The sequence below is a fragment of the Aethalodelphis obliquidens genome, unplaced genomic scaffold (genome assembly GCF_003676395.1).
Source record: "Aethalodelphis obliquidens isolate GAN/ISIS:26980383/991018 unplaced genomic scaffold, ASM367639v1 scaffold1, whole genome shotgun sequence".
Taxonomy (NCBI): domain Eukaryota; kingdom Metazoa; phylum Chordata; class Mammalia; order Artiodactyla; family Delphinidae; genus Aethalodelphis; species Aethalodelphis obliquidens.
This window is the reverse complement of record NW_020837945.1, coordinates 25,017,883-25,032,694: the sequence shown is the minus strand read 5'-3', so window position 1 is coordinate 25,032,694 and position 14,812 is coordinate 25,017,883.

The window sequence follows — 14,812 nt, the reverse complement described above, 5'->3', positions numbered from 1 at the left end:
CTGTTGGCACAGTGGTTGAGAGTCCGCCTGCCAATGCGGAGGACACGGGTTCGTGCCCCGGTCCGGGAGGATCCCACATGTCGCGGGGTGGCTGAAGTCTTTACAGATGTGGTTAAATTAAGATCTTGAGATGGGGAGTTATTCTGGATTATTCAGGTGAGCCCAAGTACAATCACATGTATGGACATTTATAACAGGGAAGTAGATAAATATTTTTATGCAAACAAGAAGCAGAGACAATGTCACCATTGGGACAGAGATTGGAGACATATGATTGTAGACCAAGGAACGCCAGCAGACACCGGAAGCTGAAAGAAAGGCCAGAAATTGATTTTCCCAAGAGTCTTAGGAGGGTGTGACATCTGCTAAAAACTTGATTTCAGACCAGTGATGCTGATTTCAGACTTCTGTCCTCCAGGTCTGTGAGACAATAAATTCTGTTGTTTTAAACCACTAAATTTTTTGGTAACTTGTACAGCAGCAACAGAAAACTCATTCAGAGGACATAATCATTTTTCACTACCAGATTTTAATAAAATCTGTCTAAGATTAATGTAACAGTGCCCAGAAGCAAAGTCATGTACAATTAGGAATTTATATGGAATTATATATTATTTTGAGGAAAATTGATTATTCAATAAATGGTGCGAGAATAACTCTAGACTATAGGATCCACATGAGCAGGAACTGTTTTCTATTTTGTTCAATACTGTATCTTCAGGGCCTACTACAGAGCCTAGCATATATAGGCATTCAGTAGATAATTGGTGCATGAATAAATAAATCGTAAAACTCCCAAACTTATTCAATTTAGTAATATACATCTTATAGGCTTTTCTTCAAACCTCACTTTTATTTACTTAACTGATCTCTGAGATACCTTCTATAATCAGTGGATACTTTCAAGTTCAAACCTTCTAGTCAGTATTTGAATATCACATACATAAGGAATTAAAAGTATCTGTCCCAATAACCCTCATTTTATTTTTATGAACCAGGAATTTGTACCTCAAATTACAGTTGAAGATCATGTATAAGGTAGACTCTGTACAACTATTCTCTCATTCCTCCTTAGGATCACATCCCTCACTTGGATGGGGAGCAAAGCACCAACACAAAGACATGAAATGAAATCTCAGCTTCCCCTGCAGTGGGTCACCTGGTTCCTGTGTGTCAGGTATGGGGGAGTGTCGCAGGAGTTGTCCCCTTTCAAGGCAGGAGTCTTTTAGCCTTGTCTTCTCTTAGCCCTTTGCCAGGCCCTCTTCCAGACTGGAATCCAGACACAGAACTTGGATGGGGAGGCCTAGAAAACATTCCTCTGTACCTGGTAAGAAAAGTAAACCTTTCCTTTCTTTAAAATGTTTTGTTTGTTTGTTTTGATGGTAATTCTGTAACATGCAGCTGAATGTATTCCTAACAGAGGCATGCTGGCCGGGAAAGCAAGTAACTGGCAGGTCCACGTTTAAAACCTAAAGGTACCTGACTCCAAAATCCACGGACTTTTCATAGTACTGCACTTTCTTTTGAAAGTTCATAGGTGCTCAAATGTAGTGCTTTTCATAAATGTGCCCGTTACACACCACCAATATTTTACATTCTATCAAGTAAATCTCCAGAGAAAATAATCTATAGATTAAGCTTTCAGATAGAAGGATGAATAAAAACAAACAGACTTTAGCACTCATTTATGATAAGTTTGTCCTTAAGATGCTTTCATTTGGTTAGGAAATACCTGGGGCTATTTTAAAATGAAAAATGTTTATCCACGTTTTTTATAGTTATTTTCATTGATAAGTAAAAAAAATTTCTTATCAATGGCATCATTTAGACCATGGCTCTTTTTCAACAAGAACAGTTTTTTTTTTTCTTTTTAAAATGTTCTTAATTTAAAAAGAAAAATCATTAAAATGAAAACTTATATGTAAAACCCTACCAACAATTGTCCATTTTAAAAAACCATCAACATTTAAAAATTTACTTATGTTTAATTTTCAATTCTATAAATTATTTTGTTTCTGAAATAAATCATGACTTTATTGAACATGAGTGCAAGTATGAAATACATTTCCTGCTTCAAGGTAATGTATGTTGATAGGAGATATAAAATATAATCATGGAGATAAACTTGAAAATCCAGGATTCCATAGGATGTTCACTGGATTTATATTCAGAGATGCACTGAAAACCAAGTTTTAATATTCATTAACTGAATGACTATGGACAAACATTTCATATTTCTTGAAACTTTATTCTGTTATTTGGAAAATTAGCATGGTTACATTTGCCAAATATATTGGCTCTTGAAAAGATGAAACAAAATATACCTACAAAGTTTCTTTGAAAACTGGTATTTACTGTAAAACATATCAGTTATGTTTGGGTACTAAAAATAAATTAGAAAAACTAAATTTAATTTTATATTTCTTATTACAAGTGAGAGCATAGTGAGTGTTTGGATGAATGGATAATAAAAATGTGGTGTATATATATATATATATATATATATATATATATATATATATGTAATAGAATGTTTTTCAGCTTTAAAAAAAGAAGGAAATCCTGCCTTTTGCAACAATATGGATGAAAATGGACAACATTGTATTAAGAGAAATAAGCCAGGCACAGTAAGATAAATACTGCATAGTATCACTTAGAGGTATGTGGAATCTAAAAAATTCAAACTCATGAAAGGGGAGAGTAGAATGGTTGTTGCCAGGGGCTGGAGGTTGGAGGAAATGGAGAGATGTTGGTGAAAAGGTACAAAGTTTCAGCTATGCAGGATGAATAATGTGAATGGTTTCAAACTTTTAAAAAACCTTTAGAAACATATTAAAATTAGAAATGCATATATAGTTTTTACCTCTCAAGTATATTCTATGACTTTATCCCTTGTAACTAAATTCACTTTTATTTGAGGCTTTATATGTAAGGGTATTTATTGCTACATTTTCCATAATGATAAAAAAAAAAAGAAAAAAGTAAAACTACAAATACAGTGTATTTTCAAATATAAAATATCAAGGAATGGCTAAATAAATTATGTTTTATCTACTTCATGGAATAATAAGTAACTGTGCCATGATCATTAATTTCATTTCCTTCCTTTTGACCTTAAAATTGTTCTATTGTTTCCCCTTTATTTTTATCTCACAAAAAAATTGTAAACTAAATTTTAATTTTTCCAGATCTACTTCTTAATAATATCCTTCCTCAGAATCCTGTTTCAATATTGTTATCATTCATTGCTTGTTTTTCCCCCAACAATACTCTCCCACTGTGGCTCCTTATAATCTCAAAAAAACATTGAGAAGTTTCTTCTATCCTAAAAAAATAAAAACAAAAAAATTAAAAAATAAAAACTTTCCTGAAACATTTTGCCATATCAAGCTGAGCTTTTCCCTCTCTCCAGCACCTTTCAGTCATGTCAGTAATCTTCAAGTCCTCATCCATTTGTTAATAAAGTTTCAGGAACTGGCCACTCTGTTGGTAAAAATAGTCTCTCATAGATTTGCAGAGGTCTCCATGGTACCAAATCTAATAATTTTACAAATGCTTATGATCTCTGACCTCTATGCCTATGACATAATTGACCACTTAAACCTGGAAACAAGGGAATATAAACCAGGACCTTGATAGTAGAAAGAGGAAAGTGGAAACACATTTAGAAATATTTAAATGGTAATCCATGATTGATTGCTTGAATGAAGGAATTTGTTGATTGGTTGGATATCAGATATTTGAAGAGAAGTAATCTAGCTACCTAGCTATGTTTCAGTGGCTTGAGTGGAGGGTGACACCAGCAGCAGAATTATATTTTATAAACAAAGGATAATATTTACAAGGAAATGATGAGGAAATTGTAAATCTAATTTGGGGAAAACTGGCATTAGTAGGATATGTGTCTGAAAATCATTGCAAAATATATAGCGTCTATGAAGTATCATCCTAGGAGAGATATAGAATTAGGTGACAAGTTGGCCAGGGATACATTTTTAGGAATATTAAAGTTTTAGGAATACATATATGAAAAGGAACCCTTGGAGAGGTGGGGAGATGAACAGAGAAATTGAATGGAATATTTTCTCTTTGTTCCTCCATGTGCACTTTTCACCTAACTTCACACCGTGTTATGCCCCAGGACCAAACTCTGAGGACCAGTTCATGTCTGAGGTGTCAGTTCAATTTTTAATAGCACATTCATTCATTCTCAAAAATGTCTTTTACTGGGCAATAAATTATATCCAGACCAGGACTCTCTTACCCTCTGGCTTCCCTTTGGTTTTAGCCAATGGGGATCTGATGGAGAGGGAAGAATGACAGGGAATTAATTTTTGTGACATCCTTCCTTGACTTTTCACAGTGGGTTGATAGCTACTCACCTTATTGCCCCCAGCTGACACTAGCCACTGGTGGCAGACATGGGGGAAAGGTAAGATTCCTTTTCATTCCTCGCTTTTTTACCTATCCTTTTTCATGAGCTTTTAAATTATTCTCAGTTATCACATTGGAATGTGCCATATGTTTTTGCCAAGATCTTGATTAGTGCAGGGGTACGGGCAGAACCAAGACAGTGTAGTGTCATGAAAGGCAAGAAAAGACTTTTAAGAAAATTTGTGTAATGTACTGGGTGTGTGGAGTGGTGATGGTGGTAGGAATGTCCCAGAGTGATCCAACAATATTAGGGAAAGATTGTAAAAATTATGAGAAGGGTGCAAACTATGAAATCTTGTTCTAGGTAAGAGCAAAAATAAGCATACTTTAGGTAAAAAAGAGAAAAGTTGTATCCACTTTTCTATTCAATGTAGTTAAACAGTCATTAATAAACTCATTTTGATTTTAGGAGACAGACACGGGACATCATCTCAAGTACACTTTGGCGGGGAGAAATTATAACAAGGAGAGACAGTAATGTAAGTACAATACATTAGTACCATAGCTTACTTGAGCTTGGCTCTGCCTGTACTTAACCATGTTTGGAATAAAGGAAGCAATGAACAGAGAATTTTTATTGATATATTATTCTAAACAAACATACTTTGGTCCAGCTTTTGAAGACTTCACTTTCATCAATACTATACAAATACTTTAGCATCAATAGAGTTATCAACAGACATGGGAGGTAATAAATTGTTTAGCTATTTTTAAATCCTGCCCTTGATATACTCATTGACTCTTATAAGCCAAAGATGCAAATATACAGAGTGAAATGAACTTTTTTATGATTATTAGAAACAAAACTAATAACTCTTAGAAAGCAAAGACATGAACGAATACCTAAACTATGGCCATTCCTGGTGGATGATGATTATAGAGAAAAGTTAAATGAGCAGTGTGTAATAAGCTTGGAATTCTCAGGAATTTAGAAGTCATAATAATTAGCCAGTCAGAGAAGGAGTCAGTTCCTGTAGCCATTTCCCAAGTTCTTATCATTTTTCAAGGGCTTGGTACATCTGGGGGTTCTGATAACTGAGCTCTGCATCCAGTTTGGAAAGAGCACCCTTAATTTTAGCTGAAGGCAGAGGAGTAGAAATGTATCACCAAGGAATGGAATGCATGCCTTTTGGCTGAAAGCTGCTTAGCAGAATGCAATGTGTTTAGTATAAAAGTGCCTGGAAAGCTTAGATGTATTTTTCTTTAAATCTATGAAAAATTGTCTATGCCTATAAGGGACAGAAACCCTAAGCACTTATTAAGAAAATAGGAACCATCTTAAAAAAGAAAAACATTTTTCAGTAACATCTCCATCATTGCTCACTGTTCTGTTTCCTATTTCATAGGTCAGACCACCTGGGATTTTGTAACCCCCAAAACTTCAAACTCCCTCTATTGTCATTCAAGTTCCCATAACTGGACAACATGTTCTTTCTAAAGTTCAAATTCAAGAATATCTGCTGGACAAAGCCTATCCCACTCAGAAAATTAGCAGAATCAAGAACTATCAATAGACATTGTGCTATTTCCCCAAAACATTCAATGTGCTTTTGAAGAGACCTCTAAAACACTCAGTCTCCTGGGTTTGCATGAGTATATAGTCAATGAATGAAGGGAGAACAATGTCTGGCACGTATAAACTCCATGCAAGGAACATTTTTTTAATAAAATTAATTATTCTTCAAATTAGTAAAATAGTTTGAAACATACAATTTCAATGTGCCAAAATGAAAATTTTATCCCTTGATTAACAAATGTTGTTAGTGGCCACTGGCTTAACGCTTCCATATTCTTGAAAGAAGAAAGTAGTATATAAGCAATGGTTAAACATAGAACGGGATAACGATGGGACTTCTGGTATAACCGCCCCCCCCCCCCAGTGTTTTAGAGGAGACCAGGGAGCCTTCTAGAGTCTCTAAAGTTATAGATGTGTGCAGCAAACTTTTTTCTTTTTCTTGGGACAGTTGTCATTACCATTGTGGTCTACTCTTCAGGAAACTGAAACAGTTTTCCCATCCTTTGTTCACAGAGCACTCACTCACCAATCACTCTTTCCTAAAGGACTTTTCTTCTATTTGGGAGAGGGGACTGAACATGTATTGCACAGGACATTGAAGATCACTCTTCGCAGGGAACTGCATTCAGAACTCAAACATTAACTTTCCTTACTGCAAGTTAATGAAAGAGTCCAGATTCTCCTGTTATTCAGAATGAATAAAATTTGGGGAGGGGGCAGAGAAGGTCATTTTGAAGCCCGATAGGACTCATGTTTATGTCATGTTCTATATTATTTCATTAATAATAAAGCTGGGAGGTTAAGGTTAGCAGATGTAAGCTATTATATATAGAATGGATAAACAACAAGGTCCTACTGTATAGCACAGAGAACTATATTCAATATCTTGTGATAAACCATAATGGAAAAGAATATTAAAAAAAGAATGCATGTATATGTATAACTGAATCATTTTGCTGTACAGCAGAAATTATTAGAACATTGTAAATCAACTATACTCCAATAAAATAAAAAATAATAAAGCTGATATACAATACCCATCTGTCTGATCCTCAAATTTTATCTGTTTGGAATTTGTAACTGATTTTAAGGTCTAAACAATTATTACTCCTAAAATTCAAATTCCCACCTAATTTCAATCATGTCTTTCCCTATAATTTCTAAAAAGATTCATGTAATCTGCCTAATTTAACCAATCAGTAATTCTGAAAAATAGAAATGTCAATGTCATAAAATTCCATTAGTAGAAATTGGAATATTTAATGGAATTGGTCATTAACTTTACTTAGCTTTTCTCACATTGAATAGCACTTCTTCGACCATGTAGAGTGTTTTGCCACAAACAGAAGCTCAGTAAGTTTTGCTGATTAGTTTTAACGAGTGCAGGACTTTTTTCCTTTGTCAGGAAAAGCTATTCTATTAGATAAAATATTGACACAAGGAGGAAGTCGACATTTGTGATCTAAGTACTTCCAATGTTAATATGCTTAAGAGAATACAAAATACAAATAAAACTAGACTATAAAATGATTTTGTCTTCCCCTGATTAGGAAAAACTACCAGAAGTGTAACATAAACAAATGTGCAAACTGAGTAAGCATATTCCTTATTGTCATTTTTATTTCTGCTTTTCTATGTTAATCAAATTCTAACTCACATAGGACTTGATACTATTATATTAGGAAAGAATAATGTATCATTATTTACAAGAGAAAACCTTATACTGATACAAGGAAAACCCTTTTTTTTAAGTTGGAAGGCTCTTTGAAAAATATTTGCTATTTAATGTAGACTGTATAAAGAGTCTAGGTTTGTCCAAATCATTTCAATGAAAAAATGATAGCAATTTATTTATCTAAAACACACACATACACATTTATCTCATTTGTTTAAACAGACACACACATACGTACACAAACCCCATGATATAATTGAAAGATCAGATCCTGTTGTTCTAATCCCAAACAATTAATATATTTGTATTCTCTTTCAAACAATACCTATATTGCTACACATTTAAAATCTGTGGATAACTTTACCTTAATCTGGTTCTTGCACAAAGTACAAATACTCTTTTTTTTTTTTATGTGAATACACATTTCAGTTTGTCACACAAAAAGGCAGCCTATTTCCTTTAAGTATCATGGAAAGCAACTGGAGTTCTAGTCACTGGAGTAATGGGAAACCTTGAGTTTTTGCCCACTGAGAAGACCTATCAGCTAATTTGAAAAGAATTTCATTAACACAAATAATCAGGTAGAAGAAACAAAAATTTTGAGGTAGTTTTATGACCAAGCAGGGCCCTATGCGGCTTCCCCAGAACAGACCTTCCACCCAAGTCCTCCATCTGCCTCTTGTCTACAGAAAAACTTTAGCCTCCTAGGCTTTCCCCTAGTTCTAAAGAGTAAATTTAATAAGAGAAGTGAGAAAATGCAGAAAGAAAGGAAAGCAGTCAAGCAAGACAAAATAATAGTTTAACCATTAAGCAAAGTCAAGAACCTTTAGTTCTTCCTCAAGGGCTATAGATAATATTCTGAGCTATAGTCTTTGAGCTGTTTTGCAGATACTGAAGGCCCCAAAAGGTGGAAGAAGTTAATTGTATGCTGCACACAAGCATGTAGACCCCAGACCAGTAGGAACCAGGAGGTTGATGATGTTGATCCCTGTTTACCTTACCACTAACCAGTTAGAGGAATGTCCATGAGATGGTCACAAACCCCAAACCCCCCTTCCTTCACCCTATTTTTAAAACCTGTCCCTGAAAGCCTTCAGGGAGCTTGGGCCTTTTAAGCACTAGCTACCCTGACTCTTTTTTTGGTGCAGCCCTGCAATTAATGCTGTACTTTCTTTCACCACAACTGGGTGTCAGTAGATTGGCTTTACTGGGTGCAGGAATGTGAACCCAAGGTTGGTAACAGTTGTACTTAATATTTCAACATAAGCCTTGCTTATCCTTTGTTTATTCCCTAAAGAGATAAAATCTGGCATCCCAGATTCTTAGGAGAATTGACACAGAATGGCCTATACATGATTGCAAACTATGTTTTCAAATGAACATTGAGAAATATTATCTCTATCTCTAGGTCTCTACCTCTGTATCTCTCTGTCCTCTCTCTTTTTCTCTGTCTCTTCCTAAGCTTGCCTATCCTTCCATTCTTTCTTCCTTAAGATGCCTTTTCATATTGTGACTCCCGAGTCATCTTTTGCCAATTTTCTACTTCATCCTTGCCTCACAATCCATGTTATAGCAACAGAGAACATATTTCAGTTACAGAAACATGCAATGATTTCTCCCACTTAAGTCCATCCATTTAGATATTTTTTGCCTTTTTCCCTGCCTTTCCTCAATACCTGATTTATACTTTTGACTTCATTTTAAATGGTACGGTCTTTGAGATGCCATTTCTTCAGCTCTCCCATTCTGCATTAGGGGTAGGATTGCCATATAAAATATAAGATGCACAGTTAAATTTAAACTTCAAATAAAGAATGAATAATTGTTTAGAATAAGTATATTCCAAATATTGTATGGGTATGTTCTTTGTTTATAAACATCGAGGGGGAGAGTGGGTGGAGGGACAAAGAGCCCTGCAACAGATGCAGACTTGTGAGCAGGATAGAGCTAAGGAGGATTATTTAATAGGTTTAACTGTGGAGTAATTTTAATTCAATACGATGGCGTCTCCAACTAAAACTTTGTTCTAAAAAGTGGCTTCATTTTCCTTGACCTTGAAAGATCAAGTACTTAAACCATCATTTTGAGAAAAATCCACCCATTCTGCTCCCTTCCATGAAATCTCTTTTGAATTATATTTGTGAATGATCTGAACAAGTTATACCATTTTCAAACACAGAAGACTAGATTCTTATGGGTTGACTAGTAATTGAAGAATGAAACTTTTTTTTTTTAGAATGAAACATTTTAATTCCATTATTATTAAGCAGCTAGAGTGAAATTTCACTCCTGCTATGTATTACAGAATGAGTACAGGATCATATAACAAATGAGTTAGGTGATATCCACTCAGAGGTTGATAAAACATTCATGTTATTTGAGGGAAATTGTTATTTCACTCAAACTGACATGTGTACCTGAAAATCACAGGACATAAAAGCATTTTAAAAATGTAATCATGGTGTTTGCCATCCACTAATATAACAGTATCTAATTCCCTATCAGTATTATTAAACCCAGTTAAAATAAAACCCAATACATTTGATCCTTGAAGAATACGGGCTTGAAACACACAGGTCCACTTATACATGTTTTTTTTCAATAGTAAATACTACAGTACTACACGATCTGCATTTGGTTGAATCAAAGGAGGCAGAATTGTGGAAACGGAGGGCTGACTATAAATTATACACAGATTTTTGACTGCATGGATTGTCAGCAACCTTAACCCCACATTGTCCAAAGATTAACTGTATTAGTTTCACCTTATTTGCTGTAATGAATATTTTTAATATTTTTAAAATGCTAACTATAATAATAAATCAAATTACAAAATTTTACATTCTTTATGATATCTTTGTAAGGCATACATATGTTTTATATACACATATATATCACACACAGGTATATATAAGAAAATGCTGAAATAAAGATGTTGAAATAACTGGACATGTACCCAATAAAATATCATTAATTGTTTTGGTGGTTACCTCTGATTGGGAGGCATGGGAAACAGATAACTAGATTTTCTTCCTTACTAATATCTTCTAAATATTCCTAATGAACATACTTTCATCAGGTAAAAAATATTTTTTAAAATAGTTATACTTTAAAAATCTTTTTACCTTTTATTACTCACATAATTTACCAGAGGCCTAAGTAAATATAAGCTCTATTGAGCTGTATATGCTTAGAAAAGCTAAAATGTGTAACCAGCCAGATGATGAAATAGCATAGAAGTCAATAATTTGCTTCCTAATAAGCTGCATGTAAGTCATTTCTTGAGTGAAGAATTTGATCAATTGTACCTTGTTTGCTATTATTATTTATATCTTCAAGTGAATATGTTTAACATTTTCTTCAGGGTCTCTCTCTGTAGTTATTGATGATTTCAGCCATTCATTGGCATATGCACACATGCTGAATTAAAATATACCTGGGGATGAATCTCTCACTTTTAAAAAGTAGTAGATTTGTTCAAGAAAATACTGCCCTAAAACCTCTGTGCTGACAAATTAATCTTTACAAACACAGAGAAATCCCTAATGTGCAAACAAGTGCTCAGGGCATGAAATGTGAAAAATAACCTGAACTTCATCATCACCATTCAAATATTTCCCCATGTTTATCTATTGAAAATTACATAGCGTGTCTAACAGAGAATGTTCTAAATCTATAAAATGCTATGCAGTTATTTTTTAAATTTATTTATTTTATGCATTTTTGGCTGCGTTGGGTCTTAGTTGCTGCACGCGGGCTTTCTTTAGTTGTGGCGAGCGGGGGCTATTATTTGTTGCGGTGTGTGGGCTTCTCATTGCGGTGGCTCCTCTCGTTGCGGAGCACGGGCTGTAGGCACTTGGACCTCAGTAGCTGTGGCTCGCGGGCTCTAGAGCACAGGCTCAGTAGTTGTGGTACACGGGCTTAGTTGCTCCACGGTATGTGGGATCTTTGTGGACCAGGGCTCGAACCCATGTCCCCTGAATTGGCAGGCGGATGCTTAACCACTGCACCACCAGGGAAGTCCACTATGCAGTTTTAAGTAAAGTCATTTTTAGTGAGATGAACTACTACATGGCAAAGCCAGAACATAAAAATCCATCCAAAAAGGCTTTGTAAAATAAATGTATTAAAACTGTATTACCAAAAAAATATATTATTAAGGCACAAACAAGGCATACATAAAGTTTGAAATATTACTAAAATTGTTATTGTGTAGTCCTATTTAACTGTAAAATTCTTAACAAATACACTAGTCATGTGTACAAGTATTTTTAACAACTATTATATGTACTCACATTTTAATACTGTCACATGCTTTAGTGTGATAATGAATACAACTATCTCAAATACATTTGTTTCTTCCAAACCAGTCATCTGGGCTAAAATGAAATACAGAATAAAGGACTGTTATAAAAATGTTGTAGGTCACTTTATATTCATTACAAATTGTCTTCCTTGCTCGCACTCAAAGTTGCAGCTCTGGAAAAATATTGTTTCTTAGAATTCTGGCCTCCGAATTTAGAGTCCTCTAATTTCACTTACGTACTCCTAAAGGCAGGACAAAATTCCCATTATCTTTTGAGGACAGCCATTTTGAATGAACATTCTCTACACCCTGTCACCTTTTGCTTATCTCACACTTATTTTCTACTCATTTCAACCACTCACAACCCATCATTCCATTGAGACTCCTTCTTCCTCCTTCTTGGGAAATTTACAGAACTATCAGAACCACGCTTAATTGCTGGAAACATCTAAAACTTTCCTCTCCTTTGACATATTCTAACCTGGATATTTTTAATCACCTTCAGAACTGTTTGGATTTCCCTTCCTCATTTCAGGCTTCTCTTACTGTCCTTTAAGTGTGGACTTCTCAAGGCTCTGTCTCACCCTCTTTTCTTTCCAATCTACCACTCTTCCATGCTTCCTTGACATCGTACCTATTTCAGTGGCTGCACTATTTACAGTCTGATGAGGTCCATATTTATTTCTCCAATTTGAATCATTCTTCTCTCTGTTTGTGGATGTTTAACTATTTTTTGGACATTTCCACAAAGAGGTTTCATTAGACACCTCAAACTCCACATATTAACAAAGGGGTGTTTCTTCTTCATTTATAATCTGACTTAGTCTGTGACTAGTCAACCTAGTTGCATAAACCAGTACTATTCTTGGGATATTCTTTGACTCTTCATTTTTTTATACCGGAAACAGTCAACTACCAAGTCCTCTCAAGTTAACTTCCCGAATATTTCTTGACTTTGTACACTTCTCTAGCACTCTTTAAAAAAATATATTTGACATTATTTAAAATCTATCTACGATCTGGTCCATGCCAATCTCTGAGCAACGCCACATGTTATATGATCTGCAACAAATCAATATAAATGTTTAAAATCTAACATGGCAAACTTGTTTCAGTTCTCATATATTAAGTACAACTCATCTTAGAGAAGTTACCAGAGACATATAGGTCTAGTTATATCATTATTACAATTCCTGTGGCCAGTAGTAAGCCATGTGAAACTCTTTGGGCCCCAAAGCTTAAACTTTTAATTGGCTGTTTCTGTGCTAACTACTTTTAAAATCTTTTCTATTCCTCTTTCTTGACATGTCCTTTTTCTGCAAAGCATTTTTAAGATTTTCTTACTCAGGTTAAACAGGAAACTTAGAGATTTTTTCCAATTTAACTACTACCATAAGAGATAAAAATTTCACTGACATTGCCAGCATCTTCTATGGTATGATTCATTTCCACATTTGAAGAAAAGACTGATCTAAGAATCTGTTTTCCTGATACATTAGTTCCTAATAACCCATCTTATCTTTGATCTTTAATGTAAAGCACTATGTTCTTATTCCTTTTACATTTATCTTAAAATATCTATCTCTCTGAATTGGATAGAATTTTTAAAGTATAGCACTTGCGTTGCTGGTCTTAACGTTTGCTTATCGTGATATTACAATCTCCATATATACACAACATGGAAAATGAATAGAGGATTTTGAAAAAAAATAAATAACTATATATCACCACATAGTTTTAGATATAAAATGTAATGATACCTTGAAACTTCTCCATAATTACATCCCATGCGGAACCCTGGAGCCATCCATATTTCTTAACATTCTATTTAATAATACTTTGCTTTCCACTCCAGTTTTGCAAACGGGCTTATTTGTCTTTTCATTTTAAATAAATAATATTACACTGAATCGTTATACAACTTGCTTTTTCTTGATCAATATTGTTGTAGGAGTCACCTCTGTTTATGCATGTGGCCACAGTCCAGTTCCTTTAGAGTACTCAGCTGTATGAACAATCAGATTTATCCATTCTACTCTTGATTGAAAATTTAGTAATTTACAAATTTTTGCATTTACAAACTATTCTGCTATGATAAATCTTGTTATGACTCATGGCGGCTCACTGAATATGTATATCTAGGAAGGAAATTGCTGCTGAGAGAGTATGCAATACTCCATGTTACAGAAAATGCCAGATTATTTGCCAGATTATTTCTATAAATGAACTCTTCCATCAGGAGAATATGATCTCTAGGGACTCCAGGGCATTGTCAATCCTTTTTATTATTCAACTCCTACACTATTTACCACTCTAAGGCCAAAGGTTGTGTAATTATTATTTTAATTTTAATTTGCTTGATAACATGAGTTTGAGCATCTTCACAAAAATCTTCATGATTTATATAAGGGATCTATTTGTAAAATGCTGTCAAAATCTTTTAACCAGTTTTCTATTACTTTGTCTAATGTATATTAATTGTTAATAATTTTATGTTTTGGCTACTAATGATTTGTGGGTTAGCAATTTTAAACTATCCTTCTCAGTTTGTAGCATTTTACTTTCTTTATAGTGTCTTTTGGTGAACAGAGTTTTTGATTTGAATGTAATCAAAAACTACTATTTTTAATAAACTTTTAATTGATGAATAATTTTAAATTCAGGTTGCCAAGATATACATACCCTTCAAGAGGTTGCCCTGTTGCTAAAATTATAACTATGCAACATTCATCACAACTAAGAAGTAAATGTTGGTACCTTACTATTAGCTAAACTCCGATAACTTTATTAGGATTTCATTGGTTATTCCACTAATGTCCTTTTTCTATTCCAGAATCCAGCCCTGTATACCACATTTTATTTTGCTCTCTTGTCCATTTAA